Raw genomic sequence first — 14,323 nt, forward strand, 5'->3', positions numbered from 1 at the left:
ACGACGAAAGTGCGTCATGAAAACCGTGACCCCGACGACATATCGTCAGATAAATCGTAGCGTGTAACAGGCCTTTACTCTCCAAAAAACTGCCTCCATTAAAGTCAATGGAGCTGGGAGCTACAGGTCATTAATAGGAGCTGTGATTGGTTGCTATAGGAACAAAGGACATTCTTTGTATAAGAAGCTTATGTGTAAGGTAATATGATGTCAGTGGAGAGACGGATAGAGAGCAACAGAGAGGGAATGAGACAGAGAGATAGAAACAGACAGGGAAAGAGACAGACAGAGGCAGACAGATACAGACAAACACAGACAGACATAGGCACAGACAGACAGAGACAGACAGGGAAAGAGACAGACAGGGAAAGAGACAGACAGGGAAAGAGACAGACAGGGAAAGAGACAGACAGGGAAAGAGACAGACAGAGGGAAAGAGACAGACAGAAAGAGAAAGAGACAGACAGAAAAGGAAAGAGTCAAAACAAAATTCCAAACAAGCATGGCTATGGAAAATATCATGCAAAATAATTAAGATTATATATACAGAGCATAACTCCGGAACAATTAATGAAATGCAAGAGAAAATGGAGTAAAAGAAATACACATCTGTAAACAATGTTCAATAGAAAATTACAAATGTTTATTAACCCCTTAACGACCCTTGACGTACTGGGTACGTCATAGTGACATGGTGCTAAACGACCCATGACGTACCCAGTACTTCATGGCGAAATCGCGGTCCCGGAGCCCCGGGGAGTCCAATTTGTTTAATTAAACAGTAGATTCGGGAAGGAGGGGACCTCTGCCTGACCTCAGGAGGGGTGGTGCCTCCTCCCCGAACCTACAGAGGCTGTGATTGGCTGACGAACGCCGCTCATCCAATTACAGTCAATGTAATGTTCCAGCCATTGAAAATGGCTGGAACATTGAAATCCAGCCCTGATCAGTGCTGCTGTAGCACTGGCCATTGGCTGGAGCTGGGTGATCGGTGCTTCACCCGCCCCCAGCTCTGATTGGAGAGACCGGTCTTGTGACCGATCTCTCCAATCCCCGTGGATCTGGTGTCGGTGACCTGTGTCCGTCCCTGAAAGCCGAGGAGAGCGGTCTCTGCGGGTGCCCATCGGTAAGTTGCTGCCCCTGCCGCCCGCCCCTGTCTCCGATCGCCCCGCCCGCCACCGCCAGCCCCGCCGCTGTCTCCGATCGCCCCGCCCGCCAGCCCCAGCCCTGCCGCTGTCTCCGATCGCTCCGCCCACCACCGCCAGCCCCGCCGCGGCTCCGATCGCCACCGCCAACCCCGCCGCTGTCTCCGATCGCCCCGCCCACCACCGCCAGCCCCGCCGCTGTCTCCGATCGCCCCGCCAGCGCCAGCCCCGCTGCTGTCTCCGATCGCCCCGCCCGCCAGCCTCAGCCCCGCCGCTGTCTCCGATCACCCCGCCCACCACCGCCAGCCCTGCCGCGGCTCCGATCGCCACCGCCAGCCCCGCCGCTGTCTCCGATCGCCCCGCTGCTGCTCCCGATCCACCGCTGTCCCCGATCGCCCCGCCCGCCACTGTCCCCGCTGCCACGTTCGCCACTGTCCCCACCGCCACGCTCGCCACTGTCCCCGCCGCCGTCGCACCCACCTTTTTCAGCCGCTGCTGCCCCCGAATCGGCCCCCACTGTTCCCGATCGGCCGCCGCCTCCTTCATCGGCTGCCCCTTCTCCATTGCCACTACACCTCCTCCCCCTCCATGTGCTGCAAGCCACCCTCCCCCCACATGTGCTGCAAGCCACCCTCCCCCCTCCATGTTTTGGGAGCCCCCCTCCCCCCGGGGCCCCCCCTCCTCCATGTGCCATCTCTCTCTCCCATCAGACCCTGCCCCCCTCCCCGATCTGCTGCCTGCTCTCTCCCATCCTCTTCATCTACTGCCCCCTCTCACACTCCTCAATCTGTTGCCTCCTTCATCTGCTGCCTCTTCTGTCTGCTGTGATCCTGCTGCCTAGATCCATCCTGTAAGGTAGGTATCCCCATCTCACCTCCCTCCCCCCCATCCTCCGCCGCTCCTCCATCCGCTGCGCCATTTCCCATCATCCATCCGCTGCGCCCTTTCCCATCCTCTGCCGCTCCTCCATCCGCTGCGCCCTTTCCCATCTTCCATCCGCTGCGCCCTTTCTCATCTGCCGCCCCGCCCTCTCGCATCGCATTATCCAGCGCAGTTGCTCGCTTCCAGACTGGAGTGGATGATGCGATGCGAGACTCGTGCATTGCTCTCACGTTTGGCACTGGTCTTAGTGACAGGCTCTCATATTTTTTTTTTATTCTTTTTTTTTTTTACTGATGTCTGTATTTTTTATTTCGCCAAACTAATTTTTTTGTATGGGGGGGTCTAGTTTCCAAAATGGGATCACATGTGGGGGAGCTCCATTGTTTAGGCACCTCAGGGGGTCTCCAAATGCAACATGGCGTATGCTAATAATTCCAATCAATTTTACTGTGAAATGGCGCTCCTTCTCTTCTGAGCCCCGCCGTACGCCCAAACAATTGATTTCCACCACATATGAGGTACCTGTGTACTCAGGAGAAATTGCACAATACATTTTATGGTGCATTTTTTCCTGATACCCTTGTGAAAAAAAAGCTTACTGTTTGAAAAAAGAATTTTGTAGTAAAAAAAAGAATAAAATATTTTCACGGCTGAACATTACAAACGTTTGTGAAGCCTCCAGGGGTTCAAAGTGCTCACTAAACAGCTAGATAAATTCCATGAGGGGTCTAGTTTCCAAATTGGGGTCAATTGTGGGGGAGCTCCATTGTTTAGGCACTTCAGGGGGGTCTCCAAACGCAACATGGCGTCCGCTAATAATTCCAACCAATTCATTCTGTGAAATGGCGCTCCTTGCCTTCCGAGTCCTGCTGTGTGCCAAAACATTTGATTTCCACCACATATGAGGTATTTGCGTACTCAGGAGAAAATATTTGAGGGCTCTAGTTTCCAAAATGGGGTCACTTATGGGGGAGCTCCATTGTTTAGGCACCTCAGGGAGTCTTCAAACCCGACATGGCGTCCGCTAATGAGTGCAGCTAATTTTGCACTCAAAAATTCAAATGGCGCTCCTTGCGTTCCGAGTCCTGCCGTGTCCCCAAACATTTGATTTCCACCACGTATTGGGTATCTGCGTACTCAGGAGAAAATGCACAATACATTTTATGGTGCATTTTTTCCTGATACCCTTGTGATAAAAAAGCTACCTGGTTGAAGCAACAGTTTTGTGGTAAAAAAATTTTTTTTCTTTTCACGGCTCAACGTTATAAACTTCTGTGAAGCCCCCAGGGGTTCAAAGTGCTCACTAAACATATGAGGTATCTGCGTACTCAGGAGAAAATGCACAATACATTTTATGATGCATTTTTCCTGATACCCTTGTGAAAATACTAATTTTTATGGCTAAAGTAACATTTTTGTGTTAAAAAAGTAAAATTTTCATTTTTTCTTCTACATTGCTTTGGTTGCTGTGAAGCTCCTAAAGGGTTAATAAACTTCTTGGATGTGGTTTTGAGCAGAGTGAGGGGTGCAGATTTTAGAATGGGGTCACTTTTGGGTATTTTCTGTCGCCTAGGTTTCTCAAATCACTCCAAATGTCATGTGGTACCTAAAAAATTTTTTTTTGTAAATTTTGTTTGATAAATGAGAAATTGCTGATGAACTTTGAAGCCTTCTAACTTCCTAACGGAATTTTTTTTTTTTTTCAAAAATTGCGCTGGTGTAAAGCAGACAAGTGGGAAATGTTATTTAGTAACTATTTTGTGTGACATATCTCTCAGATTTATGGGCATAAAATTTCAAATTTTGAAAATTGCGAAATTTTCAAAATTTTCACCAAATTTCCGAAATTTTCACAAATAAACGCAAAACATATTGGCCTAAATTTACCACTGACATGAAGTACAATATGTCATGGAAAAACAATGTCAGAATCGCCAGGATCCGTTGAAGTGTTCCAGAGTTATAACCTGTCAAAGTGACACTGGTCAAAATTGCAAAAAATGGCCGGGTCTTTAAGGTGAAAACAGGCTGGGGGCTGAAGGGGTTAATAACAATATAAAAATGAGAATCCACAACCGTAGAACAACCAATGTCCATATTTAACATCTACGTTAGGTCTCCTGTCCTCTTTTGCTCTGGATAACCTTTGTCCTCTGACTACCCAACACTGTGAGTATGTGGGTGATGTATATCTGATCATGGTCAATTATTTTTGTACACCGCAACATATTTATACCTAACTAGCTGTACTATCCAGCTTCGCCCGGGTTAATAACTGCTGTTAACAAAATAGAATGTATTAACAAAAATGTATTCTGCACACAAAAACCTCAAAACAAATAGAAATAAATGTAATTATAATGTCTGACTCGCCCTCTGTATATATCTCTCTGACTCTCTCTCTATCTCTTTGTTTGTTTGTCTCTTTCCCTGTCTGTCTATCTATCTCTTTCCCTGTCTGTCTATCTATCTCTGTCACTTTCCATGTCTGTCTCGTTCCCTGTCTGTCTCTTTCCCTCTCTTTCCCTCTTTCCCTGTCTGTCTCTTTCCCTCTCTTTCCCTGTCTGTTTCCCTGTGTCTGTCTCTGTCTCTTTGTCTGTGTCTGTCTCTTTACCTGTCTGTGTCTCTCTTAACCTGTCTCTCTCTTTCCCTGTCTGTCTCTTTCCCTGTCAGTCTGTCTCTTTGTGTCTGTCTCTTTGTGTCTGTCTCTTACCCTGTCTATGTCTGTGTCTTACCCTGTCTGTGTCTGCCTCTTTCCCTGTCTGTGTCTGTCTCTTTCCCTGGTTACGTTGTGACACACCAACATTCCATTTAAGGGCGTGGCTGCGCATTCTTCTGAAGTTCTGGCTGCACTGTGGCTCCCAGCTCCATTCGCTTTAATGGAGGCAGGTTTTTTGGCGAATAACTGTAAAGCGCGAGGTTAAAATTTGCCCTCAAAACATAGCCTATGATGCTCTTGGGGTCCAGAAGTGTGAGTGTGCAAAATTTTGTGGCTGTAGCTGCGACGGTGCAGATGCCAATCCCGGACATACACACACACACACATACATGCATACACATATTCAGCTTTATATATTAGATTGGTTAGCATGCACGGGGGTCTCTGCATTTACTTGGTCATATTTGATTAATCACAGATGGTTATTTGGTCATATTGTCCCTTTGCTTGAACCTCCGTGATGTTAGTTAAGGTTTGCTGCTGTAATGTTTTGGTGTACCTATAATAATTTTTTTTTTACTTTTGATCAGATTGTCTCCCTTTTACTCTCTACGTGGGGTATTTAGTCATTACCATCTGACTGTATTTCTAGTCCGTTTATTTTATTTGCGTCCTTTGCCTTATCTATGTATTGCTATATATGGATATACGGTTGTGGATTCTCATTTTTATATTGTTATTAATAAACATTTGTACTTTTCTATTGAACATTGTTTACTGATATGCATTTTTTTTTACTCCACTTTCTCCTGCATTTCAGAAAAGGAAAGAGACAGGCAAAGGTAGACAGGGAAAGAGACAGACAGAGATAGGGAAAGAGACAGACAGGGAAAGAGACAGACTGAGAGAAAGAATCAGACAGAGATAGACAGACAAAGGCAGACAGGGAAAGGTACAGAAAGAGACAGGGAAAGAGACGTACAGGGAGAGAGACAGACAGAGGCAGACAGGGAAAGAGACAGACAGACAGAGAAAGAGAGGCAGACAGATAGACAGGGAAAGAGACTGTCAGGGAAAGAGACAGACAGAGGAAAAAACAGACAGGGAAAGAGACAAAGACAGACAGGGAAAGAGACAGAGACAGACTGACAGCTAGAGACAGATATAGAGAGACAAACTGAGACAAACAGAGAGATAGAGAAATAGATGGACATACAGGGAAAAAGACAGACAGACACACAGAGATAAAAACATAGAGACAAACACACAGAGACAGACAGACACAGAGACAGACACAGAGACAGACAGACAGAGATAGAGAGAGACAGACAGAGAGACTGATACAGAGACAGACAGACAGAGAGATATACAGACAAACAGACAGACACAAACACGGATAGAGACAGAGACAGACAGACAGAGATAGACAGACAGAGAGAGACAAACACACAGATAGACAGACAGAGACATACAGAGAGACAGACACACAGAGACAGAAAGACAGAAAGAGACAGACAGAGACAGGGAGAGAGACTTATAGACAGTTACTATCCCAGGCAACACCGGGTACTACAGCTAGTCTCTAATATATAAAGCTGAGTGGATGTATGTATGTGTGTGTGTGTGTGTGTGTGTGTGTGTGTGTGTGTATGTCTGCTAAAGGAATGTTGGCGCGTCATAATGCAGCCAGGGATAGAGACAGACAGACACAAAGACAGACACAGAGACAGATACAGAGACAGACAAGGAAAAATAGGGAAAGACAGGGAAAGAGATAGAGAGACAGACAAGGAAAGACAGGGAAAGAGATAGAGAGACAGACACAGACAGAGAGAGACAGACAGGGAAAGAGATAGAGACATAAATCACAGTTCCTGTACAGCACACACAGATAATACAACAACACAGGGTATGTAATCCTTAATATGGCTTCTTGTATGGTTTAAAGAACTACTAGCTATAGTATTAAAAAATAACCAAGACATTATTTTCTTTAGTGGACATTTACCATGTCTTATTAGGACTGTTATTACATGTTACGACCCCAACCCAATCACTAAAATTGGCATTAGACAACTTGTATAGTGATGCCACTGTAAAGCAATGTTAATAAGTGACAGAAGAAGATAGAAATTTCAGGTCAGCCTTGCTTTATGTTATTAATGCCCATTGTGGAACAATTTCCCCCCAATCACTAATATAGGAATCCCTGGATCCTTTTCTTGTTTGCTGTATGATAACAGTAGGATCCCCAAAGATAAAAAATCTGTCATCTATCCTTGTGGAAACAGGTGTAGCAGGCACCAACTTAATATTCATTCCATGTCTTCTTGTGGTGTACATTTATTAAAGTGATGCGACTCTAAAACAATGGGTAAGAGCAGACGCACTGCACAGCTAATAGTAGTGAAATTTCAGGTTAGTGTTGCAAATTTTTATGTGATACAGTTAGGTCCAGAAATATTTGGACAGTGACATAATTTTCGCGAGTTGGGCTCTGCATGCCACCACATTGGATTTGAAATGAAATCTCGACAACAGAATTCAAGTGCAGATTGTAACATTTATTTGAAGGTTTGAACAAAAATATCTGATAGAAATTGTAGGAATTGTACGAATTGTACACATTTCTTTACAAACACTCCACATTTTAGGAGGTCAAAAGTAATTGGACAAATAAACCAAACCCAAACAAAATATTTTTATTTTCAATATTTTGTTGCGAATCCGTTGGAGGCAATCACTGCCTTAAGTCTGGAACCCATGGACATCACCAAACGCTGGGTTTCCTCCTTCTTAATGCTTTGCCAGGCCTTTACAGCCGCAGCCTTCAGGTCTTGTTTGTTTGTGGGTCTTTCCGTCTTAAGTCTGGATTTGAGCAAGTGAAATGCATGCTCAATTGGGTTAAGATCTGGTGATTGACTTGGCCATTGCAGAAGGTTTCACTTTTTTGCACTCATGAACTCCTGGGTAGCTTTGGCTGTATGCTTGGGGTCATTGTCCATCTGTACTATGAAGCGCCGTCCGATCAACTTTGTGGCATTTGGCTGAATCTGGGCTGAAAGTATATCCCGGTACACTTCAGAATTCATCCGGCTACTCTTGTCTGCTGTTATGTCATCAATAAACACAAGTGACCCAGTGCCATTGAAAGCCATGCATGCCCATGCCATCACGTTGCCTCCACCATGTTTTACAGAGGATGTGGTGTACCTTGGATCATGTGCCGTTCCCTTTCTTCTCCAAACTTTTTTCTTCCCATCATTCTGGTACAGGTTGATCTTTGTCTCATCTGTCCATAGAATACTTTTCCAGAACTGAGCTGGCTTCATGAGGTGTTTTTCAGCAAATTTAACTCTGGCCTGTCTATTTTTGGAATTGATGAATGGTTTGCATCTAGATGTGAACCCTTTGTATTTACTTTCATGGAGTCTTCTCTTTACTGTTGACTTAGAGACAGATACACCTACTTCACTGAGAGTGTTCTGGACTTCAGTTGATGTTGTGAACGGGTTCTTCTTCACCAAAGAAAGTATGCGGCGATCATCCACCACTGTTGTCATCCGTGGACGCCCAGGCCTTTTTGAGTTCCCAAGCTCACCAGCCAATTCCTTTTTTCTCAGAATGTACCCGACTGTTGATTTTGCTACTCCAAGCATGTCTGCTATCTCTCTGATGGATTTTTTTCTTTTTTTTCAGCCTCAGGATGTTCTGCTTCACCTCAATTGAGAGTTCCTTAGACCGCATGTTGTCTGGTCACAGCAACAGCTTCCAAATGCAAAACCACACACCTGTAATCAACCCCAGTTGATTGATTACAGGTTAACAAGGGAGATGCCTTCAGAGTTAATTGCAGCCCTTAGAGTCCCTTGTCCAATTACTTTTGGTCCCTTGAAAAAGAGGAGGCTATGCATTACAGAGCTATGATTCCTAAACCCTTTCTCCGATTTGGATGTGAAAACTCTCATATTGCAGCTGGGAGTGTGCACTTTCAGCCCATATTATATATATATAATTGTATTTCTGAACATGTTTTTGTAAACAGCTAAAATAACAAAACTTGTGTCACTGTCCAAATATTTCTGGACCTAACTGTATATGTTGATTGTGGAACTACTCCTCCACCTGCTTGTCTATCACAATCGATCTACATTTCTTTTGTGCATAGAGTATTTACTTCCAAACTGTTCAAGTCCTAATTTCTTTTCTTCAGACTCTCTTTTGATTCCACTATTGTGCCCTGCATTTTAATCATCTGTGACCTGCTATCGATCCTATGATGCATGAGCACAGTATCGCATAGGTGGCTGGAGGAGAGTTTTCTTATACTTATAGTTTCCCCCCTAATCTTCAAAATATGCTAACATATAAGTATGTGGTCAGGGAAGCTGAGTTGTCATCGGGGCTTTTCAATCTTTTTCTTCTGCTGCCTCAACAGTTGGATCACCATTAGTGGTACAAGGTTATATCAAATTGAAAAATACTACCCAGTTGATGGCTTTTATTTCCTGAACATTGCATACTATTAAATTACAAAATAAGTTAATTATATTGCATACCAAGAGATTTACAGAAACTAAAAAAGCAGTATGCAGATTATAAGCAGTTTTCATAATACTGCCTAATAGCTAAGCCTTACAAAAAATATTAAAGCCACCCTCAATGATGAGGCCACCTGTGGAGACTATAAAACACCTCAATGATGAAGAATTTCAGTGGTACAGGTCATGAAAAAAATTTCTTCTTTCAGGAATTTCTGGTGATTGAGATGGTGACCAAATTCAGTGAACAATAAATTCTCAAAGTGGGTGTCACGATGTAACTGTGGGATAGCAAGAAACAGCGTGCTCCTATAGTGTTCCTGACACTAAGGGACCCTAGGCTATATATGACCTTTGGATTACCCCTGAAGGTGGAGACACCAGAGTCCCATGTCTGACTATTCTTCGAGATCTAATCTGTCACACTACCCTACAGGGAAGGCAGGGCAGGAGTGTGATGGAAACACAGACTAAGATAGACAGGGGGAAATCAAAACTCAGACAAACTGAAAACTTACAGGAATAAACAGTAAGAGACAAAGGAGAAAAGCGAGAGCAGGAAGGCAGCAACAAAATGACAACAAGGATTAACACTATATCCTCTCACAGCAATAATACACAACAACCACCAGCATGTCTGTATCAGAACATGTCACCAGACCAGTATAGGTAAGCTATAGCTGGCATTAATGGAATAGTCCAGCCATCATATATAGGAGGTGATCAAGCATGACTGGCTCCCCCACAGCATGTGATTTAAGAGATTAACTCTTGCTAGCCTGTCGAAGTCTGTGCGTGACCTGCCTCTCCCTGATTACAGACATCAGAGAAGCTAGCAGGCAGAGTGCTAGAAATTGTAGTTTCTATAGATCTGATGCCTCCATGAAAGATGGCGATGCCTGCAAAAATCTCCTTGTGACAGTGGGTCACTATGTGATTACATAATCTAATGCAGATATATTTAGAAAGAAAGGATCAACTACATAAGTTAATGCTAGCTGAATTATGCATATATGCTAACATCTTAGAAGTGAACTATCAGCCAATCGAGGTTATTGCAAAAGCTAATGCCATCTTTCTGTGTAAGAAAATGAGTGAGGTTGGGTAGGTCAATTTCTGATTGTTTCTTTCCATGCTTAAAACTAATCCATTGGGATGGGGAGATATTGGCACGTAAGCTTGACTTGATGCATAAAGCTATACTACTGCAAGCTAAATGTTTTAGAGAAAGCAATGATTATACAGAGAGAATTGAATAGGGTTAACCTGAAGATTGCTTTGCTTCTCCATGAAAATAAAAACTTTTTAATTATGGCAGTTAAGCAACTGTTGAAAAAAAACATAACAGTTTCACTCTTTGTAGATGACACCTATACCGTTCATCTCTTTAACATATTCAATCTCAGGGATTTATGCTTATGTGCCAACCTCATTAAGAACTGCAAAAATAATGTAATACCTATTTTGCACAGATGAAAGAATTACTGCAGATTGCATGTTTCTCTGAACGGCTTAGCAGATCAATTGGTTCTGCAAGCAGGGAGAGCATAAATTAGGGGGGGGGGAGAAGAAAAAGACAACATTTTGCAAAATGAGAATAGAAAAACATTTATCCAATCTGCGCTGCAAAACTGTGCTGCTGGTATGTGAGACGACGAGGTTAGTGTGTGTGCGCATAACACTAAAACATATTCACATAAGCAAACAGACTTTCTTCTTGATTGCTCTGAAGTGAGGTGCTAATAACCTTATTTTAATGGAAACAATTTGCATTCATTTAACAAAGAAATTCAAGAGAAAAAAAAATTCTAGTAAATGCCGTTGGCTTCACTTCTTGTGGTCATATTTATCTTTTGTTGCCGATCGAACTATTTCATACGCTTTCAATTAGCCAGATGGAGAACTTGGAAGATTCATTGAGACTGCTACTGTTTATAAGACGCACAAGGCATGCCGACTAATAAAGAGTAAAAACAATGACCTTATGTAAACTCAGATTTTATTTTCAGTTATGATCAGCATAAATATTTAAGGATGGGAAGAAAGGGAAAAAAAAGGAGTTGTCTATTCAAAGAGCTGCCAGATGGATAACTTATACCGAGAGTTGCAGCTAGGTATACTTTCACCCCTGGCAAAGAATCTGTTTGCTGCCTAGCCCTGTATATACAAGGGAGGAAGCAGAGAGGTTTTTTTGGCACCACCCCCATGATATCCTGCCATAATGGCTAATTATTCGAACTAGTGATGCGCGAACACTAAAATGCTTGAATGCTCGTTACTCGATTCAAGGTGATCTGATGCTCGGAAAAGCTTGACATGAGTAGCAAGTATTATGGAAAGTCAATGATTGGCCTGTTCAGGTCTCCACCTTCATATAGCCAGCCATAAACAGAGCAGTTCAGGTGGGAGAGATGGAGGGTGGGGAATTTTGAAATACCACACCCAAGAAAGTTGTTTTACCCCCCAGGAGAGCAATTCAGAGAATGTGAATAGCTCTCCTTGGGGTGCCTGTACAAATCATGCAGTGAAGCAAGCCTGGGAGTTCTGGTCGCTATTTCACGGATGACATACAAGGGTTAATAGTAGAGATGAGCGAACCGGTCCCGGTTCGGCTCGAGGTCGGTTCGCCGAACGGAGGTCCCGTTCGAGTTCGGCTCGTCGAATGTTCGACGAACCGATCTCGAGCCAATAGGAAACAATGGCAGGCAATCACAAACACAGAAAAACACCTAGAAAACACCCTCAAAGGTGTCCAAAAGGTGACAAACAACTCACAACACAACACAAACACATGGGAAAGTGACAAGGACATATACTTATGCAAAAACAAAAGAGCTGGACAAAGAAAAAGAGGAGGAGACACAGATATAGGCATGGCACGCCCTTCTAAAGTCATGTAAAACACCGCAAGGTGACTCCAAGCGTAGTCTCCCTTTTTTTCCAAAAATTGTGCCCCACACACACCCACCCCTTCAGTGGCAGCACTTGTGCCCTAGTTGTACACTTCACAGCTAGATTTGCATCAAGCACATTCAAAAATACGCCATAATTAACCGTCCCCAGCATGACACCGGGGTAGGTAGATAAAGTCTTTGCTGAACCATGACTTGTTCATCTTGGCTTCTTTTAAAAACAATGTAAGCAAGGGTTACTCCAAGCGGAGTCTCCCTTTTTTCCAAAAATTGTGCCCCACACACACCCACCCCTTCAGTGGCAGCACTTGTGCCCTAGTTGTACACTTCACAGCTAGATTTGCATCAAGCACATTCAAAAATACGCCATAATTAACCGTCCCCAGGATGACACCGGGGTAGGTAGCAAAGTCTTTCCTGATCCCAGCTCTGTTCATCTTGGCTTCTTTTAAAAACAATGTAAGCAAGGGTTACTCCAAGCGGAGTCTCCCTTTTTTCCAAAAATTGTGCCCCACACACACCCACCCCTTCAGTGGCAGCACTTGTGCCCTAGTTGTACACTTCACAGCTAGATTTGCATCAAGCACATTCCAAATCCACAAGCATTTACTCTCCCCAGGATGACACAGGGGTTGTAAATTCCTTCTGGATCCATGACTTGTTCATTTTGATGAACGTCAGTCTGTCCACATTGTCACTGGACAGACGCGTGCACTTATCTGTCAGCACACACCCAGCAGCACTGAAGACACGTTCAGAGACAACGCTGGCAGCTGGACACGACAAAATCTCCAAGGCGTAAGTTGCGAGCTCTGGCCATTTTTCTAGGTTTGAAGCCCAAAAGGAGCAAGGCTCCAGTTGCACAGTCATGGCATCGATGTTCATTTGGAGATACTCCTGTATCATCCTCTCCAGCCTTTGACTATGTGTCAGACTTGTTGTCTCTGGTGGCCTTGCAAAGGAGGGTCTAAAAAAATTATGAAAAGATTCCATAAAATTGCTGTTACCAGCACCAGATACGGTCCTACTGGTACGTGTAGACTGTTGAAGATGACGAGACCGTCCCATGTTTGTCAAGTTACAACTGGGAGATTCACTCTCTGCACCTGCACGGTTGTTTGGTGGAAAAGCGGATCTAAGATCGAGTAACAGCTTCTGCTGATACTCCTGCATACGTGCGTCCCTTTCTATGGCTGGAATTATGTCACAAAATTTGGACTTGTACCGGGGATCTAATAGTGTGGCAAGCCAGTAGTCATCATCACTTCTAATTTTGACAATAGGAGGGTCATGTTGGAGGTAGTGCAACAAGAAGGCACTCATGTGTCTTGCGCAGCCATGCGAACCAAGTCCACGCTGTGTTTGTGGCATAGAGGTGCTAATCGTTCTTTCTTCCTCTGACATCTCCCCCCAACCTCTTTCAACTGAAATTTGACCAAGGTCTCCCTCATCTGCTGAGTCTTCCATGTCCATGGACAGTTCGTCCTCCATTTCTTCATGTCCTCCTGCACCTTCCTCAACATCTCGCCTGCTACCATGCGCCCTTGTTGATCCCTGTACCCCATGCTCCCATGCCTGGCGCCTTGGTGATGATGAACGTCTGGACCTTGGTGATGTTGTTGTGTCTTGCGCATATGAATCCTCCTGTAGTTCATCCCCTTCCTGTTGTCCCACCCCCTGACTCCGAATAGTGTTTAGCGTGTGTTCCAGCATGTAAATGACTGGAATCGTCATGCTGATAATGGCATTGTCAGCGCTAAACATATTCGTCGCCATGTCGAAACTGTGCAGAAGGGTGCATAGGTCCTTGATCTGAGACCACTCCATCAGGGTGATCTGACCCACCTCTGCATCTCGTTGGCCCAGGCTATACGTCATGACGTATTGCACCAGGGCACGGCGGTGCTGCCAAAGTCGCTGTAACATGTGGAGAGTTGAATTCCAGCGTGTCGCTACATCGCATTTCAGGCGATGAACCGGCAGGCCGAAAGACTTCTGGAGCGATGCAAGTCACTCAGCTGCGGCGCTTGAACGGCGGAAGTGAGCAGACAGTTTTCGTGCCCTGTTCAGAAGGCCATCTAGGCCGGGATACTGTGTTAAAAATTGCTGCACGACAAGGTTCAACACGTGAGCCATACAAGGTACGTGTGTCACCTTGCCCAGGCGAAGGGCCGCACCCAGGTT

Source organism: Anomaloglossus baeobatrachus, chromosome 1 (assembly GCF_048569485.1).
Source record: "Anomaloglossus baeobatrachus isolate aAnoBae1 chromosome 1, aAnoBae1.hap1, whole genome shotgun sequence".
In the NCBI taxonomy this organism is placed as follows: Eukaryota; Metazoa; Chordata; class Amphibia; order Anura; family Aromobatidae; genus Anomaloglossus; species Anomaloglossus baeobatrachus.